The following is a 24,800-nucleotide window of genomic DNA, read 5'->3' on the forward strand; positions in this document are numbered from 1 at the left end:
CATTTCATTGTTGCTTCCGCTATCTTTTCTTCCGTGTCCTATCCGGTGTTTCATTGTGAAGATTCTCAGGAGATTCGTGTCATATTTGTTCATTCTTCTCATCCTCACCGGTGTATTTAATTCAGTTGTCTGTGTCATCATATCCTTTTTATCCTTGTAATTCTTTCCGACGTTGGAAATTCTTTCAGCCTATCTTGTTTATTAATTCCTCTCTTTTTCTATCCGGAGTGTTAAAGATATTTCAGTAGTTTCTCGTTTTCAATTCTTTTAATTATTTTGAGGTGCTCAACCTCATCAAGTTTTCATTTCTACCGGTGCAATATCTCTCTTTCTAGCAATCTTTTCAACGGTGGTTTCTTTGAGTGGGCCCATAACCCACAGGTTTTTCCCAGGAACTTACCTGCCTCTTTTAATATTTTCGAGAGACCTCTAATTTTTTTTCAACTATGATGTAAGTATGAATTTCATCAGTCATATCCCTTCTCCAAGATCTATTCGAATTAATTCTCATATTTGGCTCAACATTCCATTCTTCTTTATTCCGGAGTGTCTCTTTATCCTTGGTGCTCTTTCTCGTCATCATTCTCAATCTTGGTTCATTCACTTGGAGATTCATCATTTCAGCTTGGTGCCATCTTCTTAATTGTTGTCAGTCATGAGCAATCCCTTTCTGGCTATCCGGTGCTTTTCTGATTTGTTTTTCATTCTCGTTCCTCCGAAGGCCATCATTTCAGAAGACTTCTTCGTTCTTAGCTTGCAGCTTTCGCTCTCTAATTCTTCTCCATTGTTGTCTCTTCGTTCGTCTCTCGATTATCGGGTGTCTTGTTTAAGTTTTTTTCCCCAGGTGGATCATGATCTCTTCATTCTCATGTATCTCCATTCATTCATGGTTGCCTCGTTCATTTCAATTCTCACTGGTGTATCTTGCAACAATTCTTCTAGTTTGTGCTCATATCTCTCCTCAATCTTTTCAGAAGAATAAGTTGCATGCTTAATCCGTTGCTTGTCATCAATCAAATTTGATGAAGGATAAGCATAACATAATTCTTATTCTTGTTCATAGTAATCTGAATTCTTCTTCTGGAGTGGTTCATGGTTTCAATTCTTTTCTCGTGTGCTTATCTTTATTTTTCCGGAGTTGCAAGTTCTTTTAAGTATCTCTTTGTCAGGCTTCTTCTAAATCCTGGCAAGGTCATAATCTTATTCTTTTCTACCTTGATATCTTTGCATCATTCATTCGTATACGGAGGTCCTTCTTGGTGGTTCATCAAGGTTTCAATCCATTCTCAAGTGTTCTTCAAGATTCTTGTTGGAGAACCTTAATCATTCTTTCCCTTGCATTTCAGTGCATTTGTTCTTCGTTTATCCTTTGAGGTGGTACTATAGCATTCTTGTTAGTGTAGGAGCCTCGAAGAAAAATTCCTTTCAAGAATGAGATAATTAAACCCACCGATTCTATGATCATGAGATATTTGCAACCCATGATTTCTTCATTGAGTTATTTTGGTTTGGATTTCACCTAAAGATTTTCCTAGGGATTGTTGCTATTATGGTGCTTGTCATTAATCCGAGTTCTCAATGTATCCTCTTGGTGTAAGAAATTGTTCATATCTTGTTTCTCCCAAACAATCCTTGTTTCTATTAGTGGTTGGTTGTCACTTCATTAGTTCGAAAAGGTTCCCATAAGCCCACTACTATCTTGTTACTTTCGCTGTTGTTTTTCCAACAACTCCGTCCAATTATTCTTGCAAGGATACTTGCCAAGTTCATTGGAGTTAGTAGTTGTCATTCTTTTCTTCATTCTCTTCTTTCGTATGAGCTAGTTCATATTCTCTTGTTCCGGGGGCTTTGTGATGTTGCTCTTTGGGTCTATTATGTTGTTCTATCAAGATCATGGTGTTCCCTTGCTCTATTTACTTGTTTGTTATGTATTTTGTCTATTTCTTCGAGCTTATCGAATTTTTTGTCCCATTTTCCTACCGAAGTGTTGCCGAAATTTTCCGTGAATTCTTGCTTCTTTCTCATATCATTCCTCGTCGCTTTGCAACCTTCAGGGGTCATTGTTTCACTCGTTTGTCAAAGAAGCGACTAAGTTTTTACCTCTTGTTCTTTCTCATCCTCTCCCCCTTTCATTCTTGGATCTCGGGGCGAGATCCTCTTGTAGTGTAGGAGAGTTGTGACAGCCCGATGCCGACGTTCCAGAAGATTCTCCCTTCTTTCCGTTTTCGTCGTGTGTCTATTTTCTTTTGTCGCATCATCATCGCATCATGCGCATCATCAGCATTGTATCGGCATCTCCGTTGACGCCAGTTTTCAAAACTTGCATCCGTTGTTAGTTGCCGGTTCGCGTTGTTGTCCGTTCCAAGCCCGGCCGCTCACGCACGCGCCCGCGGCATCGTCGAAACCCTGTTTTTAAAGTGCGTTTAAAACTTTCTCTGATCGGGTTGAGATTTGACGTGTGGTCTTATTTTAATATAGGTAGGTCACCTGTCAAATTTCGTCGCGATCGGAGTTCGTCTGGTAACCGAACAGTCGACCGTAGCGGCACCGTATTCGGTCTACCATCGGACGTTTGTCGGTGTTTTTAAAATTGTTGTCGCGCCGCCCATTTCCCCTCTCATCTCCGGATATCCCCTCTACACGGCTGCGTACCCGTTCCCGCGTGCGGAATCGTCCGAATCCGACCGCACGATCGCGATCGGAGGGTCGAAAAACCCCCAGATACCCCCTAACCTAGCCCCATCCTATAAATAGATGCCCTACCCTGCCTAAAATGGCTAACCCTAGCCCTCTGCCTCGAAAACCGCATCACCTACCCAGCCACCGCACCCTCTCTCTCCTCCAACCGCCGCCGGCCCGCTCTAGCCCGCATTGGGCCCGCCCGAGCCCATCCGGTGCCCGAGCTAGCCAGGCAACCGCACCGCCGCACCCGCTCCCGAGCCGCCTCCTCCCCATGCTCGATTTGGATCGGGAGATCCATCCAGCCGTGTGCGTTGACCTCGCCAGCACTTGGGCCGACCAGCGCGAGCAGAGCCCCAGCGGCCTGCCTCTCCAGCGCCGAGTTGGGCCGGCCTCCCTTCGAGGCCCAGCACCGCTCCCTTCGAGGCCCAGCACCGCTCCCCTCCAGGCCGGCCTCCTAGGCCGAGGTAGACCCTCCCCCTGCCCTCATTTTCCTCGCCCATTTGCATTGTAGTTATGCTGCGCCTAGTGGTTAGGCCCGTAGGTAATTTTTTTTCCTTTTAGGGATTTATTTCGGAATTAATATAAATTCCAGAAATTAGATGAATATTAGAACGCCCGTAGTTTAATATCCGTAAGCCGGATCGGAGTGTCTAGCATATGGATTTTGTGTAGAATTCCGCATAGATTTCGAATTTCTAACTTACATAATTATTTGAGGCAGTTTGAAGTGCCTAATGCATCGTTTTGCGTGCTGTTTCAATAGGATCCGTTCCATAGTTATTTCTCGTGCGTGTCCGGATTGCCCGTATACCGTAGATTAAATGTCCATGTTTTAGGAACCGTTTTTTCCATGCATCTTAGAGCGGTCATTTGTATTTTTGTGTGTAGGGATTTGCCGCTAGTTATTTTCCCGTATATAGGTAATTATTTCGCATTAATGTGTTGCATTATTTTGCTGTGCAACCCCACATATTTTATATGTTTCCGGGGTAAAAAAATCCATTGGATTTTTCTATGCAATTAGTTTTAGCTTTTGAGGAAGTTAGTTCGCGCGATATTTTGCTATGTTGCCCTCTTGTCTTTTTCGTAGGATTTATTCCGTGCTTCGTTTGACGGAGTTGTCAACTAGAGACTTGTTCTTTCATGTTTTGTCTAGCCCCTGGTATTTTTAGTTGCAATAGAAAAGCATGTTTAGGTGTGGTTTGATTGCTCTCAAGTTGCTAGAAATAGTGCTGATTTGGAGGAGCTGAAATATTTCTAAGTCTGGAATCTGTTATATTTTGTTGCTGTTTTGTTTTGCTTCTATCTTTAGATTTGTAACTCTTTTGAGGTTGGTCCAATGGAGTTAGTTGTAGCCCTTGTGTTTCTCTAGCATGCTGTGAATTTTCATGCCATTTGGAGTCCTGTAGCTATAGGTTTTGCTGTTGTCAATATAGATTCAGATCGAAAACTGCACTTTCATGAGGTGTAATTTTCAGTAAGTCTGAAATAGTGTGTGGGATGCCATTTTGTGTCTTCTTTTCCTAGTGTTCCTTGGTGCCATGCTAGTTATTGTTAGTTGTATGTGGTAGTGCTTCTTGCCCTCTTTCGTGTCATGTCTTTCTTGAGTTTATTTGAGTTGAGTAGCTCGTAGTTGTGGGGCGTAGAAAATGCTATGTGGCTGATTTTGGCAGATTGTAGTCATTTCTTGTTTTGCTCGTAGTTTTTGAACCGTAGCTCCGATTTGATTGTGTCCTACATTAAAATTGCTTAGAATCTCATGTAGTTTCATTTTCTCTTGCTGGTTGTATGTTTTGAAGTGCTCGTAGCCGTCGTTGCACACATATTGCATTCATGTCATCATATCTTGCGGTGCTTGTATCTTTTGATCCGTAGCTCCGTTGGAGATGTTCTTTATGTCTAGATTGCTTGCCACGACGCGTAGAATCACGTGAACCTATTTGTTTTTCTGTTTAACAACTAATTAAAGGTGTTAAGTCAGATCTGGACAGAATTGTAAATTAACATGTGAGGTCGTCTCGGAGATGCTATATGTCATTTCCGACCTCATTTAAAATGTCAAGATAGGTAGTATAATTTCTGCTTCAGCTCGTGCATGTTTGACAACATTACTATTGCCATGTAAATAACCAGGAGTGAACTAAATAATTCATATGTGGAGTTTCGTCAATATGCAACTCGTTGCATATTGAACTTCACTTAATGTGTAGTGTTTGATTGTGTGATTTGTCATGCCGTGACTTGCATGTATTCAGATGCTCATGCATCATTTGTGTTGTGCATCGTGTGGTGAATTTGTGTGTTGATTCTTGTTTCCGGTTTTCCCGTCTCGATAGAGTTCCGCAAGCGTGTCGGATTGTGAGGACCCGTTCGACTACGTCGGTTCGTCTGCTTCACGGAGTCATTCTTATTCCAAGCGGGATCTCAAGAAAGATGACCATTTCCCCAGATACCATTACTATCATTGCCATGCTAGTTTTACCGTTTCTACCGTTTATGTCTCGTTGCCTTCCACATGTTAATATCAGCCTCTCAACAATGCCATGTAAACTTTCAACCTGTTCAACCTAGCAAACCACTAATTGGCTATGTTACCGCTTGCTTAACCCTGTGTTAGCGTTGCTAGTTGCAGGTGCAGTTGCTTCCATGTGTGAACATGGGTTCCTTGTCATATCACCATATTAAATGCTATCTATTTTAATGCACCTATATACTTGGTAAAAGGTGGAAGGCTCGGCCTTTCTAGCCTGGTGTTTTGTTCCACCTTTACCCCCTTAGTTTCGGCTACCGGTGTTATGTTCCATAATTGAGCGCTCCTAACACGATCGGGGTTTTTATGGGGACCCCCTTGATAATTCGTTTTAGATTAATACTGGTCTCGCAAGGCCCAACTTTGGTACTACATTTGCCTAATCACCTAATAAAATTGCATAGGGACTTTCCGGACCCCGAGGATAATTTAATCAACCCCCGGGCCAGTGCTCCTCATGAGTGTTGGTCCAAAACAGAGCAGCTTATTAATGCTACCCGGGGCAACTCGGTGTTTGGCGTGGTAACCATCGCTCATCCGTCGTGTCCTGAGAACGAGGAACGCGACTCCTATCGAGATCGTTGACACGTCGGGCGACCTTGCTGGATTAGTTTTACCTTTGACGAAATATCTTGTGCATCGGGATTCCAGTGATGCTTTGGGTAATCTCAGAGTTGAGGTTTTCCACTATGGAATCCGACGAGATCGCGAGTGTCGTGATCGAGGATTTCTATGCGGCTTGTGATAATTTGTGATGGACTAGTTGGAGCACCCCTGCAGGGTTAAGTCTTTTTCGGAAAGCCGTGCCCGCGGTTATGTGGCAACGTGGAAACTTTGTTTAACACTGGTTCTAGATAACTTGAAATTAACTTAATTAAAACATGCCAACTGTGTGCGTAACCGTGACTGTCTCTTTCGTGAGTTCCTTCTCCGATCGAGGACACGGTGGGGTTATGTCTGACGTAGGTAGGTGTTCAGGATCATTCATTTGATCATCTGTAGTTCACGTCCGCTATGCGTAGATCTTCCCCTCTTATTTCTGGTACTCGTAAGTTTAGCCACCAAATATATGCTTAGCCGCTGCTGCAACCTCACCACTTAACCATGCCTCACCCATTAAGCTTTGATAGTCTTTATACCTTTGGAAATGAGATTGTTGAGTCCCCTGTGGCTCACAGATTACTACAACACCAGTTGCAGGTACAGGTAAAGGTTACTTGACGCGAGCGCGTTGATTGTTCATTTGGAGTTGCTTCTTCTTATTCTTCTTCATCGATCTAGGATGGGTTCCAGGCCGGCAGCCTGGGATAGCAAGGATGGACGTCGTTCTTCTTTTGTCGTTTGTTTTCATCCGTAGTCGGACCCTGCTCTTACTCTTGATGATTATGTAATGTACTGATGTGACTCTCATGTAGCTTGTGGCGAGTGTAAGCCAACTCTGTTATATACCTTTTCTTTTCAGTAAATGTACTTGTAACGATATCCATTCTTGCGACACAACGAGATGCGCTTCTATCCCTGACGAGGCCTTCGTGCCAAATTGAGGATAGGGTCGCATCTTGGGCGTGACAGCCCTGCCGGAGGGAACTTTGGAGGTGGAGGGCATCTTCATCATCATCATCGCCCATCCAATGACTCGTGAGTAGTTCACTTCAGACCTACGGGTCCGTAGTTAGTAGCTAGATGGCTTCTTCTCTCTCTTGGATATTCAATACAAAGTTCTCCATGATCTTCATGGAGATCTATCCGATGTAATCTTCTTTGGCGGTGTGTTTGTCGAGAACCGATGAATTGTGGACTTGTGATCAGATTATCTATGATATATATTTGAGTCTTTGCTGATTTCTTATATGCATGATTTGATATCCTTGTAAGTATCTCCGAGTCTTGGGTTTTGTTTGGCCAACTAGATCTATGATTATTGCAATGGGAGAAGTGCTTGGTTTTGGGTTCTGCCATGTGGTGACCTTTCCCAGTGACAGTAGGGGCAGCAAGGCACACATCAAGCAGTTGCCATCAAGGGTAAAAAGATGGGGTTTTTATCATTGGTTTGAGATTATCCCTCTACATCATGTCATCTTGCTTAAGGCGTTACTCTGTTCTTATGGACTTAATACACTAGATGCATGCTCGATAGCGGTCGACGTGTGGAGTAATGGTAGTAGATGCAAAAAGTATCGGTCTACTTGTTTCACACGTTATGCCTATATAAATAATCATTGCATAGATATCGTCACGACTCTGCACAGTTCTATCAATTGCTCGGCAGTAATTTGTTCACCCACCGTCTACTTGCTTTCATGAGAGAAGCCACTCGTAAACACTACGGCCCCCGGGTCTATTCACATCCATCGTTTACAACTCCGCTTTTACTTTGCTTTGTTACGTTGTTACTTTCAGTTCTCACTTGGCAAACAATCTATAAGGGATTGACAACCCCTTCATAGCGTTGGGTGCAAGCTTTTGTGTTTGTGCAGGTTGGTGAGATACTCTTCCGCCGGATTGATACCTTGGTTCTCAAACTGAGGGAAATACTTACCGTCGCTGTGCTACATCACCCTTTCCGCTTCGAGGGAATACCAATGTACCGTAGTAGGAGTATTTCTGGTGCAATTGCCAGGGATACACAACAAACATCAGAGTCACACCAAGCACTTTAAGATCTTCGTGATTCTTATCAAGAGAACACGCCTTTTTAAGCCATTCATGTCTAGCACGAATTTGGGCGGTTCTTTCTTTGCTCTCACTCATGGAAACACGCATAGCTTTCAAAGTTTCATCCATATTGATCTTGGGAAGAGAACATCTAACTTTCAAAGCATCAATATCAATAGACATTCTATCAACGCTCCTAGCCAAATCATCAATTTTCAGTAGTTTTTCCTCTATGGACGCATTAAAAATATTTTGCGAGTTGATAAACTCTTTGATATTACTCTCTAGATCATAGGTAATTTATTGTAATTTCCATGAGTATTGTTGTAGGAGTTGCCAAAGTTATTAGAGGAGTTACTAGGAAAAGGCCTAGGAACATAGTTTCCTCTAAAAGCATTGTTGTTGCCAAAATTATGCCTACCAACAAAATTAACGTCCAAGCTCACATTACTACTCTCAATCAAGGAAGACCAGGGCATATTATTAGGATCTAAAGGAGCACTTCTACTAGCAACCAAATTCATTAACTCATCCATCTTAGCACTCAACGAGTTAATTTCTTCTATTGGGTGTACCTTTTTACTAGTAGGTGACCTTTCAGTGTGCCACTGAGAGTAGTTTTTCATGATATTTTCTAGGAGTTTCGTGGCTTCTCCTAATGTGATTTCCATGAACGTTCCACCTGAGGCGGAGTCTAAGATATTTCTAGAAGCGAAATTCAAACCAGCGTAGAAGATTCGTATAATCATCCAAAGACTCAAGCCATGAGCGGGACAATTTCTAATCATCAATTTCAGTCTCTCCCAAGATTGTGCAACATGTTCATGATCAAGTTTCTTAAAAATTCATGATATCATTACGGAGAGAGATAATCTTAGCCGGCAAAAAAATACTTGGATATATAAGCATCTTTGCACTTGTTCCAAGAATCAATACTATTTTTGGGCAAAGATGAAAACCAAGTTTTTGCTCGATCTCGCAACGAGAATGGAAAAAGCTTCAATTTAATCACATCATTATCCACATCTTTCTTCTTTTGCATATCGCAAAGCTCAATGAAGGTATTAAGATGGGATGCGGCATCTTCACAAGGAAGGCCGAAGAATTGCTCTTTCATAACAAGATTCAGCAAAGCAGCATTGATTTCGTATGATTTCGCACTAGTGGCGGGAGCAATCGGAGTACTAATAAAATCATTATTATTAGTATTCGAGAAGTCACACAGTTTGGTGTTTTCAGTCATGGTGACTTCAGCAAGCAAACAAGCACACAAGCGAACAGAAAGCAAGCGAGAGAAAAGGGCGGACGAAAAAGGCAAACGAATAAGGCAAATATTTTTGTAAATTTTTGTTTTTCAGAACTGGGGGAGAGGAAAACGAGAGGCAAAAAAAGTAAATGCAAGAGATGATTTTGTGACACTTACTTGGATGAGCTTCACCTAGAACTTGATCCTCCCCGGCAACGGCGCGAGAAATCCTTCAGCTGCCTCTTGAGCTTGCGTTGGTTTTTCCCTTGAAGAGGAAAGGGTGATGCAGCACACGAGCAGTAAGTATTTCCCTCAGTTTGAGAACCAAGGTATCAATCCAGTAGGAGAATCAAGCCAAGTGTCCAGAGTACCTGCCTCATCTTGATACTCCTACTGGATTGATACCTTGGTTCTCAAACTGAGGGAAATACTTATCTCTACTTTGCCGCATCACCATTTCCTCTTCAAGGGAAAAAACCAACGCAAGCTCAAGAAGTCGCAGGAAGAATTTCTCGCGTCGTTGCCGGGGAGTATTCAAGTGAAGCATATCTACCAAGTACCTGTCGCAAACTCATTTTCCTCTCCCCCACTACTAAAAAACAAAATTTACAAAAATATTTGCCTTTTTCGTTCGCCATTTCTTTTGCTTGCTTTCTGTTTGCTTGTGTGCTTGTCTGCTTGCTAAGTCACCATGTTTGAAAACACCAAATTGTGTGACTTCTCCAATACTAATATCTTGGATTCCGCCTCTGGTGGAACTTTTATGGAAATCACACTAGGAGAAGCCACAAAACTCCTAGATAATATCATGACAAATTATTCTCAATGGCACACTGAAATATCACCTACTAGTAAAAAAGTGCATGCTATAGAAGAAATTAACTCTTTGAGTGCTAAGATGGATGAGTTAATGAAGTTGTTTGCTAGTAAAAGTGCTCCTCTAGATCCAAATTATATGCCTTTGTCTTCCTTGATTGATAATTGCAATGAAAATTTGGATGTTAATTTTGTTGGTAGGAATAATTTTGGTAACAACAATGCTTATAGAGGTAACTTTAATCCTAGCACTACAGGAATCAGCTTCTTTGCCGTCTGCCATCACAGACGGCAAAGACTAAATCCCGGACGGCAAAGACTAAATCACAGACGGCAAATAATCTCACGGCCGGCAAAATTTCTGCGTCAGCCTACGACGGCATCGTACCTTCTTTGTCGTCTGTCCCCACAAAGCGGACGGCAAAGCTCTTTGCCGTCAGCTTTCCATAGGAGCAGTCGGCAAAGTGCTCAAGACGGCAGCCGACAGGCGTTGCCTCCGTTAGGGGTTAACGGAGGCTTTGCCGTCTGCCTCCCCCTTATTCTTTGTCATCTGCCTCCCCCTTATTCTTTGTCGTCTACCTCCCCCTTATTCTTTGCCGTCTGCCTCCTCCTCCCCCCCTCCACTCTTTGTCGTCTGCCTCCTCCTCCCCCCCCCTCCTCTGTGCCCTCTTCTTTGCCGTCTACCCACCCTGGAGGCAGACGGCAAAGAGCCTATATAGACACCCGAGGATGCACAGTTGGGTGCCATGTGGCACCTTTGCCATCTGCCAGCTGATGGCACAGGTCTTTGCCATCAGCTGGCAGACGACAAAGAGCCCATATAGTACCTGTTTTTTTTTGTTTTATATTATTTCACAGCATATATATATGTATATATTTGACAGCACATTTATATAATTCACCACACATATATGATATATAGTTCACCACACATATACTTGCCAACACATATATATCAATGTACATCCCCATATATCGAAAGAACCAACATACAAAGTATTGCACTGTTTATCCATATATACATATACATATAGTTCCACATTGTTCATCAACTCAAATGAAAACTAGATGATATACATATAAAGTTCATCCATCGACATTGTTCAACTCCATGAATGCCAGCTTCCATGCATGTAGTATATCCAATCTGCAAAAATGTGAATAAGAAAGTCAGAAGAAGAACAAAATATGATGTTTTTGAGCTAATTATGTCATTTTTAGCGGAAAACAAGCTAAGAATATAATATTCATGAGCTAACCAAGGTTCTTATGCCATTTTTAGCTTATTATGGCATTTTGGAGCTAAATGGGTTAATTATGTCATTGTTGGGAAAATTAAAGCAAGGATAATATGAAAGAGGAGAAGAAAGAGGAGGAGGAGGAGAAGAAGAAGAAATCAAGAAGAAGGAGGAGAAGGAGGAGGAGGAGGAGGAGAAGGACTAGAAGGTCCTTGGCCTTCTCCTCCTCCTCCTTCTCCTTCTTCTCTTCTTCTTCTTCTTCTTTCTTTCTTTCTTTTCATTTTTCCTATTTATTCTCCTCTTCTCCTCTTGTTGGAGCTAAATTACCTAATTATGTATTTTTGGAGCTATATGGGCTAATTATCCCATTTTAGAGGAAAACAAGCTAAGAATATAATATTCATGGGCTAACCAAGGTTCTTATGCCATTTTGAGCTTATTATGGCATTTTGGAGCTAAATGGGCTAATTATGTCATTGTTGGGGAAATTAAAGCAAGGATAATATGAAAGAGGAGAAGAAAGAGAAGGAGGAGGAGAAGAAGAGAAATCAAGAAGGAGGAGAAGGAGGAGGAGGAGGAGGAGGAGAAGGACTAGAAGGTCATTGGCCTTCTCCTCCTCCTCCTCCTCCTCCTCCTTCTCCTTCTTCTCTTCTTCTTCTTCTTCTTCTTTCTTTTCATTTTTCCTATTTCTTCTCCTCTTCTCCTCCTGTTGGAGCTAAATTACCTAATTATGTCTTTTTGGAGCTAAATGGGTTAATTATCCCAGTTTAGAGGAAAACAAGCTAAGTATATAATATTCATGAGCTAACCATGGTTCTTATGCCATTTTGAGCTTATTATGGTATTTTGGAGCTAAATGGGCTAATTATGTCATTGTTGGGGAAATTAAAGCAAGGATAATATGAAAGAGGAGAAGAAAGAGGAGGAGGAGAAGAAGAAGAAATCAAGAAGAAGGAGGAGAAGGACTAGAAGGTCCTTGGCCTTCTCCTTCTCCTCCTCCTCCTCCTTCTCCTTCTTCTCTTCATCTTCTTCTTCTTCTTCTTCTTATTTCTTTTCATTTTTCCTATTTCTTCTCCTCTTATCCTCTTGTTGGAGCTAAATTACCTAATTATGTCTTTTTGGAGCTAAATGGGCTAATTATCCCATTTTAGAGGAAAACAAGCTAAGTATACAATATTCATGAGCTAACCAAGGTTCTTATGCCATTTAGAGCTTATTATGGTATTTTGGAGCTAAATGGGCTAATTATGTCATTGTTGGGGAAATTAAAGCAAGGCTAATATGAAAGCGGAGAACAAAGAGGAGGGGGAGGAGAATAAGAAGAAATCAAGAAGAAGGAGGAGAAGGAGGAGGAGGAGAAGGACTAGAAGGTCCTTGGCCTTCTCCTCCTCCTCCTCCTCCTTCTCCTTCTTCTTCTCTTCTTCTTCTTCTTCCTCTTGTTTCTTTTCATTTTTCCTATTTCTTCTCCTCTTCTCCTCTTGTTGGAGCTAAATTACCTAATTATGTCTTTTTGGAGCTAAATGGTCTAATTATCCCATTTTAGAGGAAAACAAGAAAAGTATATAATATTCATGAGCTAACCAAGGTTCTTATGCCGATTTGAGCATATTATGGCATTTTGGAGCTAAATGGGCTAATTATGTCATTGTTGGGGAAATTAAAGCAAGGATAGTATGAAAGAGTAGAAGAAAGAGGAGGAGGAGAAGAAGAAGAAGAAATCAAGAAGAAGGAGGAGAAGGAGGGGGGATAAGGACTAGAAGGTCCTTCGCCTTCTCCTCCTCCTCCTCCTCCTTCTCCTTCTTCTCTTCTTCTTCTTCTTCTTGTTCTTCTTCTTCTTCTTTCTTTTCATTTTTCCTATTTCTTCTCCTCTTCTCCTCTTGTTGGAGCTAAATTACCTAATTATGTCTTTTTGGAGCTAAATGGGCTAATTATCCCATTTTAGAGGAAAACAAGCTAATTATATAATATTCATGAGCTAACCAAGGTTCTTCTGCCATTTTGAGCTTATTATGGCATTTTGGAGCTAAATGGGCTAATTATGTCATTGTTGTGGAAATTAAAGCAAGGATAATATGAAAGAGGAGAAGAAAGAGGAGGAGGAGGAGAATAAGAATAAATCAACACGAAGGAGGAGAAGGAGGAGAAGGAGGAGGAGAAGGACTAGAAGGTCCTTGGCCTTCTCCTCCTCCTCCTCCTTCTCCTTCTTCTATTCTTCTTCTTCTTCTTTCTTTTCATTTTTCCTATTTCTTCTCCTCTTCTTGGAGCTAAATTAGCTAACTATGTCTTTTTGGACCTAAATGGGCTAATTATCTCATTTTAGAGGAAAACAAGTTAAGTATATAATATTCATGACCTAACCAAGGTTCTTATGCCATTTTGAGGTTATTATGGCATTTTGGAGCTAAATGGGCTAATTATGTCTTTCTGGGGAAATTAAAGCAAGGATAATATGAAAGAGGAGAATAAAGAGCAGGAGGAGGAGCAGAACAAGAAATCAAGAAAAGGAGGAGAAGGAGGAGAGGGAGGAGGAGGAGAAGGACTAGAAGGTCCTTAGCCTTCTCCTCCTTCCCCTCCTCCTCCTCCTCCTCCTTCTCCTTCTTCTCTTCTTCTTATTCTTCTTTCTTTTCATTTTTCCTATTTCTTCTCCTCTTCTTGGAGCTAAATTAGCTAACTATGTCTTTTTGGAGCTAAATGGGCTAATTATCTCATTTTAGAGGAAAACAAGCTAAGTATATAATATTCATGAGCTAACCAAGGTTCTTATGCCATTTTGAGGTTATTATCGCATTTTTGAGCTCAATGGGCTAATTATGTCTTTTTGGGGAAATTAAAGCAATGATAATATGAAAGAGGAGAAGAAAGAGGAGGAGGAGGATAAGAAGAAGAAATCAAGAAGAAGGAGGAGAAGGAGGAGGAGGAGAAGGACTAGAAGGTCCTTGGCCTTCTCCTCCTCCTCTTCCTCCTCCTTCTCCTTCTTCTCTTCTTCTTCTTCTTCTTTCTTTTCATTTTTCCTATTTCTGCTCCTCTTCTTGGAGCTAAATTATCTAACTTTGTCTTTTTGGAGCTAAATGGGCTAATTATCTCATTTTAGAGGAAAACAAGCTAAGTGTATAATATTCATGAGCTAACCAAGGTTCTTATGCCATTTTGAGGTTATTATGGCATTTTGGAGCTAAATGGGCTAATTATGTCTTTTGGGGAAATTAAAGCACGGATAATATGAAATAGGAGAAGAAAGAGGAGGATGAGGAGAAGAAGAAGAAATCAAGAAGAAGGAGGAGAAGGAGGAGAAGGAGGAGGAGGAGAAGGACTAGAAGGTCCTTGGCCTTCTCCTCCTTCTCCTCCTCCTCGTCATCCTCCTTCTCCTTCTTCTCTTCTTCTTCTTCTTTCTTTCTTTTCATTTTTCCTATTTCTTCTCCTCTTCTTGGGGCTAAATTAGCTAACTATGTCTTTTTGGAGCTAAATGGGCTAATTATCTCATTTTAGAGGAAAATAATCTAAGTATATAATATTAATGAGCTAACCAAGGTTCTTATGCCATTTTGAGGTTATTATGGCGTTTTGGAGCTAAATGGGCTAATTATGTCTTTTTGGAGCTAAATGGGCTAACTATGTCATTGTTGGGGAAATTAAGGCAAGGAGAATATGAAAGAGGAGAAGAGAAACTTACCGTAGTGGTCATCAAGGAGGAGAAACACCTCGAGAAGGGTCGTGTGATGCCGCTCGGGAGTTATTCTACAGAATAGATATTTTGCAATGTCTTAGTTAGCATGATGACACTCAATTATTAATACTAGTTTATAATCAAACTCACCGTGCCAATCAAAGAGAAGACGGGCATCGGCGGAGGGACTTGACCGCTCTTCTCGCAGAGACACTGAAGAGTGGGTCGTATTAGTTAGTAATGAAATAGACATTGCACACATGATTTGGCTAATTTCAAAAAAACTTACCACAAAAAACTCGTACACGGCCCGTTGACCCGCCTCATTCCGGGACCTCTCCTCCTCAATCAATCGTGTCATGGTCTGGTCCCTCTCATCAAGAGCAGCCTGACTTGCCAATCTCTCTTTCTCAAGAGCGGCCTCAAGAGCAGCCTAACTTGCCAATCTCTCTTTCTCAAGAGCAGCCTGGTTTGCCAATCTCTCTTTCTGAAGAGCAGCCTGAAACACCATTCCTCGTTACCACATTAATGATCTATGGTGACACACATAATGAAATGGATGAAAGTGTTCTTAGTCCGTACAACTAACCTCGATGGCAAGTTCGACTGGTCGTAGACGACGCATTATCTCAGGACAGCTGCTCGACTGGCGCGCCTTGATCTCTAGAAGAGTGAGTGGACAACGTATTATCCCATCTCCAATGACTATCGAGCCATGGGGCCTCCCGCCACCAGATATCATCACCAGCTCTGGATCCAAAGGTTCCTGGCTAGGGTTAAAGTCATCCCCTTTCGTAGCCTTACCCGCGTCCCTGTATGCCACGACCTTCTGGTGGGATGATATGTTGGTGAAGTTATTGGGATCATCCAGGTCAGACTCAGAGAATGCCTTCGCCTTCTTGTACGAGGCAGTATGGGCCATGTCATAAAGGTCGTACAAGTGTGGCATCTCCGTCTTATTGTGATGCGCCTAAAAGAGAGGAACAAAATATTAGCATCAAGAATGAATTGCATGACTCATGAAGCAAATCACATACCCAGTTTCGTCCAAACTGAAGTAAGTTGGCGCTGCCTTGATGGTGTGGCACACCAACCATTTGGCTACGTCGATCCTTCACATTCTCGTGGATGGCTCGCCAGCTGCCTGTGCACCACTCATCAACCAACGCCTCCCAACAATCCATCTTATCCGCACACCATCTCGGGGGCACCTGTAAGTTATTAGAAAGAATTTTCAGCGCTACGCCTATGAATGAAATCAAGAAAACTACGTAGAAGGACTTAAGAATAGGTAATTACCTTCATGTATTGCTCCTTCTTCAGAAACTTTCCGCGGCAATCCTTCTTCTGCTTCTTAATACCACGCGTGGCGTAGTAATCTCGAATAGCCTGCGGTCGAGCCTCGTGGCGCAAGTTCTATAGTAACCGCCTACACTCAGCCTTGAGAACCCTGGCCGCCTCCTCCTCATATCCATCCTCACACCTATAGAAGGTCTGCAATCAAACGTGAAAACACCGATTAGTACAATAATTAGCTATATTGTTAATTTTAGATTCTGTAAAAGGATAATTTACCCAAAAGCTCTTGATCACCATCTTGGCCCTCGTGTGGCACAAGACACCATCTATAATCTCCTCCGGCGGGGCCTGCGCAGCCTGGTAGTGCTCCCAGGAAAATCCTAGTGCAGGAACCTGACCCTCACCAGGCAACATGACAAACCCCGGGAAATTTGTCCGGCAAAGCACACCAAGGACGGAGTTCGGCCTGCGGACTCCAAGAGGGTGTACCCATCCCCTGCAGTATGATAAGGTCAACGCATTAGATATTTGAACAAACTTGAAGGCAAAAGATGAAAAAAAGAGTAAATGTACTTACCTATCTCCTTCAAGTTTAATCACCGGCCTCTGCTCGCAGGTAGCCGGCGCGACCGGGAGACGTGTACTACCACACTTGTACACGGTGGCCCCGTCCACCTGCACATCGCCCTCACTATCCGTAAGCTCATCCCCGCCATCCCCGCCCCCTGAGCCACCCGGACCCTCGGTCCAATCCGGCAACTCGGTACGATCCGTCCAGGTCTCCCATCCGGGCCTCTCCACGTCGGGTGAAGCCTCCGGAACCGTAGTATCCTCCGGCTGCTCCTGGGCCGAATGCACCACGACCCGAGGCTGCTCCTGGACCGGAGTCTCATGGGACGAATGCCCGTCAACAACAGGCTCCTGGAACGGAGTCCCCGTAGCCTCCTCTGCAAACGGGTCGACCATAGTAGTCCTATGCTCGGGTGAATGAGCTGGTGGTGGTGGCAAGGACGGCTCAACAGTCCTCCTGGATCTTCCGCGGCCACCACCTCTCCCTGTACCCTCCCCCTTCTTCCCTACCCGACCAGCACCTCTTCGAGTGGGAAATGCCGCCGACGAAGAAGAACCCACGGGTGGTGTCGACAGACTGTATTCCAAGGCTCTACGGAGAGATAGGGGTGGAAGGGAAGTACCACCCCTCGTGCGGGGCACGTGGGAAGAACCCGTCGAGCGATCTGGACCAGCGCCCACCATCTTTCCACACCTGGTGACCTGCCATGATAAAGATTAAAAGAAATTAGTACAACATAAAAAAATGAATAACTGACATGAATAATAATATGTACATGAATAATAAAGATTAAAATATATATAATTTAAGTTGTGAATCTTAAAAACTAATAATCATCATCAATAAATGCATCATCATCATCACTATCACGCATGTCTTCATGAATGACGTGCTCGTCGGGTTCAACGGCGTGAAGTTGTGAAAGGCCTTCCTTTAATCGTTGAAGCATTGACAGGTCATCTGCATCAGTAACCTCTATGAGTTCCAGGTCTTCTGGTTCCGGCTCAGGGCTGGAGTCGGATTCATTGTCGCTGTCTACTTCCATGTTCTTGGGTGAAGCATGGCGGTTCTTGAAACGTTTCTTCGAAAGACGTGTTTCTTGGAAGAATTCTCCATCATATGTGTCTGGGTTAATGTGAGGTTCATAATCCTGTTCATTTGGGAGAGGTGGTGTGACATGTGGCGGCACTTCATAAACAACATACCAACCTTCCAGATTCTTATCCGTTTGGCATGCCCACGGTAGATAGAAAGCTTGGGTCGCTTGTTGAGCCGTAATATAGACATCGGGAACATCTAAATGGGTGTTTGGATTGATTTCGACTAGTCCTATATGTTCATGAGTCTTTCTAGTCTTTTTCGGCTGGAACCAATAACATTTGAAGACTACGACGTTCGGTGGGTTTTCACCATAGAATTGAAGTTCATAAATTGCTTCAACTCTTCCATAATACTCGATAACACCTTCGACGATAGCAGAGACACCACAATTTGTAGATTTCCGGTCGGGCATAGATAGCTCTTTGCCAAAGGTACGAAAGAGATACCTGTTGATGTTGTATTTCTCAAATGAACGGACCTTATAGTCAAAACCATTAGCGACTTGTCTCAGTTCGGCGTCCATAGACTCTGAATTAGCCTACAAGTTTAATACGAAACGGTTGTTGCATTAGTCGCAAGTTAGACCAAGAATGAAATGGTCCATTATTGATAATTACCGTTTGTTTGAACCAAGAGATGAAACCGGGATAGCCGCCTCCTGTCTTTGACAGAAGCTCATACTCTTCGATAGAATCATTTTCGATCACCGCTCCATCCGAGAATTTGGCGACGTAACGGTTGTTTGAAATATCCGGGAATAAGAGCAGTTCAAATGAATTAGAAGTTACGGGAAAATGTGCCAAGAACTCACTCGATGTACGGTCGCACTTCTGTTAGGTTGTTGAAGATATACAACGAAATGTTCCGCCATTCTTCGACATCCAACGTTATTGGTTTCGAAGCACCGGCTGGTGCGAGCTTCCCTTTGAATAGGCTCCAGTTGGACCCACCTTTTTTAGGGTCTGCATCATTGTGCCGAGGCTTCGGATTATGCAAATGATGATTTTTGGCTTCGTAGTGTGCTGTCACAAAGTTTGCCACCTCCTCAGTAATGAATGCCTCAGCCATCGATGCTTCAATTCTACACTTATTTTTACATTTAGCTCGAAGGGTCTTCTGCATCCTCTCAGTTGCATAGCACCAACGATCTTGCACGGGCCCACCCAATCTTGCCTCGGTTGGTAGATGTAAAATCAAATGCTGCATTGGATTAAAGAAGCCCGGCTGAAAGATCTTCTCTAACTTGCACAACAACTCCGGTGCAAACTCCTCCATGTCTTCTACCACGGCAGGCGACAATTCTTTTGCACAAAGAACACGAAAGAAATAGCTCAGCTCTGCTAGTACTAGCCATTCATCCTCACGAATAAAGCCACGTAACATCACCGGCATTACCCGCTCTAGCCATATGTGCCAATCATGACTCTTGAGACCAAAGCTTTTTATTTTTTTCAAGACTCGCTCCCCTCTTTAGATTCGCTGCATACCCATCGGGGAACATCAAGTGCATTTTGACCCAAGATAATTTCCCTCATAGCTGGCCTTCCAAGATTGAACCAGGCCTTTGGCTTCGACCATGATGGGGTTATAGTCCCAGGGTAGGGTCATAGGCCTGCCCTATAGGTCCTACCCAAGGACTACCCTTCATAGAGGGCAAGGCCCTTAGACAGTTCCGACTGAACTAAGGACCCCCCCATCATCCAGCCGGTGACGAGCATTCGGAGCATATTTATCGTACCGACTGAATTCCACTCTGTACATCGTAACCTCCCACGAGGGCAACGGTCATACGTTTTCATACATCATTATTAGCATTTAAGGCATACGTTACCTGTAACGTAGGCATTTATTCGCCACTATTCCACCCCTGTCCACCGGGCCGTTGTGAAGGGCAGCGCACTCTATATAAGCCGCCCTTCCCCACTGGTGCAGGGGTTGGCATTTACTGTAATCCTATATTCCACTCGACACTAAGCTCCCAAGAGCACTGAGACATAGGGCTTTTACCTCCACCGCAGAGGGGCCTGAACTCATACAACCTCGTCGTAGCTAAAGCTCCGCCCATCCTTTCGTACCCTACACATCTACTGTCAAACTTATACCCACGACAGTTGGCGCCCACCGTGGGGCAGGCGTCTAAGCGACTTCCGGCGAGTTTGCAGCTTGATCTTTTCATCATGTCGTCCGGCGGAGATTTATGCATGGGTCGGGAGATCCTCTTCGGCGCACTCTCCTTCATCGTCGACGATTTGGCATGGCTTCGGGATGCGTCTCTCGACGTCGAGGCGCTCCCCTGTCGCGGGGCTACGCACTTCCGTGCCCGTGCCCGCGCCGTCCTTCTTCTCCAGCAGTCGGCCCCGGTGTCGACCTTCGCCCCCGTCACGCGCCGCAACAAGCGGTCCCGCTGTCCGCGGCTCCAGCGTTGGGTGCGACACGCCCAGGCACGCCAGAACGCGTCCTCTCAAGTGGCGGTCCTCGAGTCGGTTGTGGTCGCGCCGCCGTCCCAGTGCTTGGACTCAGTTCCAACTGAGTTACCATCCGAGTACTTGGGTCGCGGGCCTGCAGCCGAAGTTCTCATGGCAAATTCCCATGAAAGTCCCCACCGGACTGGCCGGAACGAGCACGAGGTCGGCGAATCGTCCGGCGCTCGCCGTCAACACCACCGTTCCGCCAGTCGACGCACTCGTCAGAGCAACGTCAAGGTGTTCCGTACACCCGTCCTCAACCTGGCTGCCGCTGCCAAGATAACCGATTCCCTTCAACCGACTGATTCGGAGGCTGGTAGAGGGATCGAGCAGATCCGTGCCCTATTGCACACGGCGCAGCAACAGAATTCGGTGGTCTCCCAGTCGCACAACAGGATCCGCAATAGTTTTGTTCACGTGAACACGCATCAGTCGGTTTACAACCCCCACTCTCATCAGCGACGCAGAGGGGGCAACCGTTCCACGAATCCCGAAGATCGTCGCCGTTCACGCACCCCTCCGCGGGGTGGGCCTTACGGGCCCCAACATCATGATGATCGACGTTCAGTCGGTGACACGTATGATTCAAGGCCCGACGCAAGAGGGTACTTCGCCCAGAGGAAGGTCGACAGGAGTCGAGCCCACCGTGATAGTCACGATAGAGACCATCCGAGTGGAAGCAGGACCATCGTCTCTGGCCCCGAGTGCTTCAGTCGAGCCATCCGTTCAGCTGACATCCCTCCCAACTTCCGATTGGCGACGGGGATCAGCAAGTTCAGAGGAGAATCCAAGCCAGAAACGTGGTTGGACGACTACCGAGTGGCGGTCCAGATCGGTGGCGGAGATGACCAGGTCGCCATGAAACATCTCCCCGTGATGGTCGACGGCTCGGCACGAGCGTGGCTAAATCAGTTAGCTCCACCAAGCATCTACAGCTGGGCAGATCTGTCCCGAGTGTTCATCAGGACCTTGGAGGGCACGTGCAAACGCCATGCTGGTCTCGTGGAGCTCCAGCACTGCGTCCAGAAGCAGAATGAGCCCCTGCGCTATTTCATCCAGCGTTGGACGACCCTCTACCACACGATGGAGAACGTCACAGAGCATCAAGCAGTATGCGTGTTCAAGGCAGGCGTGCAGTACAGAGATCTGTACCTGAAGTTCGGTCGGACATGCGACATCTCCATGAGCAAGATGATGGAGATAGCCGCACGCTATGCAAATGGCGAAGAAGAGGACCGCATACGTAGCGGCAAGCACAAGGCAGTCGCCGACGGAGATGGGAACAGCAATCGGAAGCAACAGCAGAAAGCTCCATCCACTCCACAGGCAGAGGCAGCTGCCGTTACAAATGCCAAGTTCAAGGGCAAGGGGAAAGCTCAGTACACCCCCAAGAAGAAGCAGTTCGGGAACTCCATCATGGATCAGCCATGTCCAATCCACACGAAGAAGGATGAAGAAGGCAACGCCATATTCCCGAAGCACACCACTCGACAATGTCGCCTCCTGATCCAAGGGTTCGGCGAAGGGCAGCCGAGTGAAAAGGACAACGAGAAGGATGATGAGGACAAGGAGGATCCGTTCCCCCAAGTCCACGCAACATTGATGATTTTTGCTGGCGTGGAAAGCAAGAGTCGACTGAAGCTGGTGAACAGGGAGGTGAACATGCCCACCCCGACCAACCCCACGTTCCTCAAATGGTCTCAGACTGCGATCACCTTTGATCAGTTGGATCATCCAGCACACGTGCCCACCCCGGGGAGGCAGGCTCTGGTAGTCGACCCGGTGGTGGAAGGAGTCCGACTGCGCAAAGTCCTCATGGATGGCGGCAGCGGCTTGAACATCATGTACGCTGACACTCTCAAGGGGATGGGCATTCCGATGTCCAAACTTTGCGAGAGCAGCATGCAATTCCACGGACTCGTCCTAGGATGAAAGGCCAAGTCACTCGGCCAGATCGCGTTGGACGTCATTTTCGGCTGCGACAAGAACTTCCGCAAGGAAAAGCTGACATTCGAGGTGGTGGACTTCCAGAGCGCATACCATGCAATTCTGGGCCGTCCGGCGTATGCACGTTTCATGGCCCGTCCATGTTACGTGTATTTGAAGCTGAAGATGCCGGGTCCCAAAGGTGTGATCACCATCACAGGCAATCGGCAGCGGGCCGAAGAGTGTCTGCAGCAGGGGTCGCGGATTGCCGATCAGCAGATGCCTATCCTCGAGTTGGATGAGTACAAGAAGACGGCCGACCCCGCTGACTTGATGCGTTCAAAGAAGCCAGCTTCGGAGTCCGCATTCCAATCGGCGGGCGACACGAAGAAAGTCAGCATCCACCCAACGGACGACACCGCCGCTCCGACTAACATCTCCACCACCCTTGATCCAAAATAGGAAGCCGAGCTCATCCAATTCCTCCGTGAGAACTGGGACATTTTCGCATGGAAGCCCGCTGACATGCTAGGTGTACCCAGGGAGTTGGCTGAGCATCGGCTGCATGTGGATCCTACCACTCGGCCCGTCCGAGAACGCCTGCGTCAGTCCGCCGCGCACAAAAGGAAGGCAATCGGAGAGGAGGTGGCTAAACTTTTGGCAGCCAACTTCATTCGCGAGGTACACCACTCCGAGTGGCTCGCCAATGTTGTCATGGTGCCCAAGAAGGACAAGTCCCTCCGTATGTGCATCGACTTCAAGCATCTCAATGAGGTCTGCCGAAAGATCATTTCCCGCTCCCCCGCATTGATCAAATTGTAGATTCGACTACGGGTTGCGAGCGCTTATCATTCCTTGATGCCTATTCGGGCTATCATCAGATCCGTCTGTATGGTCCGGATGAATTAAAAACAGCCTTCATCACCCCATTCGGGTGTTTCTGCTACATCACTATGCCATTCGGTTTGAAGAATTCAGGAGCAACTTTTATGCGCATGATCCAGAAATGCCTCCTTGACCAGATCAGTCAAAATGTGGAGGCATATATGGAAGATATCATAGTCAAGTCACGCAAAGGTTCCGACCTGCTGACTGACTTGGCAGAAACATTCGCCAACCTTCGTAGGTACGATATCAAGCTCAACCCTGCCAAGTGTTCATTCGGTGTTCCCAGCGGAAAGTTACTTGGTTTCTTCATTTCCGAACGAGGAATCGATGTCAACCCCGAAAAGATAGGGACCATCGTCCGAATGGAGCGGCCGGTCAGAATACATGATGTTCAAAGGCTCGCAGGTTGCCTAGCGGCTTTGAGAAGGTTTATCGCTCGACTCGGTGAGAAGGCGTTACCTCTGTACCGACTCATGAAGAAATCAGATACTTTCGAGTGGACAGACGAAGCCCAGATTGCATTCGACGACCTCAAAGCCCTGCTTTCCACCCAGCCGGTTCTTACTGCCCCACTCAGTAAAGAACCCCTTCTTCTGTACATCGCGGCTACAAATCAAGTCGTCAGCACTGTTCTCACAGTCAAACGTGAAGAAGAAGGCAAAGCGTATAAGGTTCAGCGGCCAGTATATTATGTCTCTGAAGTCCTGACTCCTTCCAAGCAGAGGTATCCCCATTATCAAAAGCTTATTTATGGGATCTACATGACTGCAAAGAAGGTGGCTCACTATTTCCAAGACCACTCGGTGTCTGTCGTTTCTGATGCTCTGTTGTCGGAAATCCTCCACAATCGAGACGCATCAGGCCGAGTGGCGAAGTGGGCTATGGAGATGTTATACTGCGACATCAAGTTTGAAGCCAAGAAGGCTATAAAGTCTCAAGCTCTGGCTGACTTCATAGCATAATGGGTAGAACAACAGCAACCGACTCACATCTACTCGGCTCATTGGACTATGTTCTTCGATGGGTCCAAGATGTTGAATGGCTCCGGCGCTGGCGTAGTGATCATATCGCCAAAAGGTGATTAGCTTAAGTATGTGTTGCAGATACATTTCGATTCTTCCAACAATGAGGCAGAGTATGAAGCTCTCCTTTACGGATTGCGCATGGCCATCACACTCGGCGTCCGTCGCCTGATGGTCTATGGCGATTCAGATTTGGTGGTTAATCAAGTGATGAAGGAGTGGGATGTCAGGAACCCCACCATGACTGCATACTGCAACGCAGTAAGGAAGCTCGAGAAGAAGTTTGAAGGTCTGGAACTTCACCATGTTCCGCGACTGAAGAACCAAGCAGCTGATGAGTTGGCAAAACTCGGATCCACTCGGAGACCAGTCCCGAGTGATGTCTGCCTCGAGCACCTACATCTCCCTTCGGTGAAAGAAGATCCTTTTACAGAGGAACCGGTATAACCGAAGAGTTCAACAGATCCGACTGTAGTCGAGGTCCCCGTTGTGGTTGATTTGATCATGGAGATTCTTGCTATCATCCCCGATTGGACTGCACCGTTCATTGCATACATCCTGAGGCAAGAATTACCAGAGGACGAAGTCCAAGCGAGGAAGATCGTCCGCAGGTCGAAGTCCTTCACCGTCATTGATGGCCAGTTGTACAAGGGAAGTGTTTCAGGAGTCCTTCAGCGATGCATCTCCCCTGAGGAGG

The sequence above is a fragment of the Hordeum vulgare genome, chromosome 1H, assembly GCF_904849725.1.
Source record: "Hordeum vulgare subsp. vulgare chromosome 1H, MorexV3_pseudomolecules_assembly, whole genome shotgun sequence".
NCBI lineage: Eukaryota > Viridiplantae > Streptophyta > Magnoliopsida > Poales > Poaceae > Hordeum > Hordeum vulgare.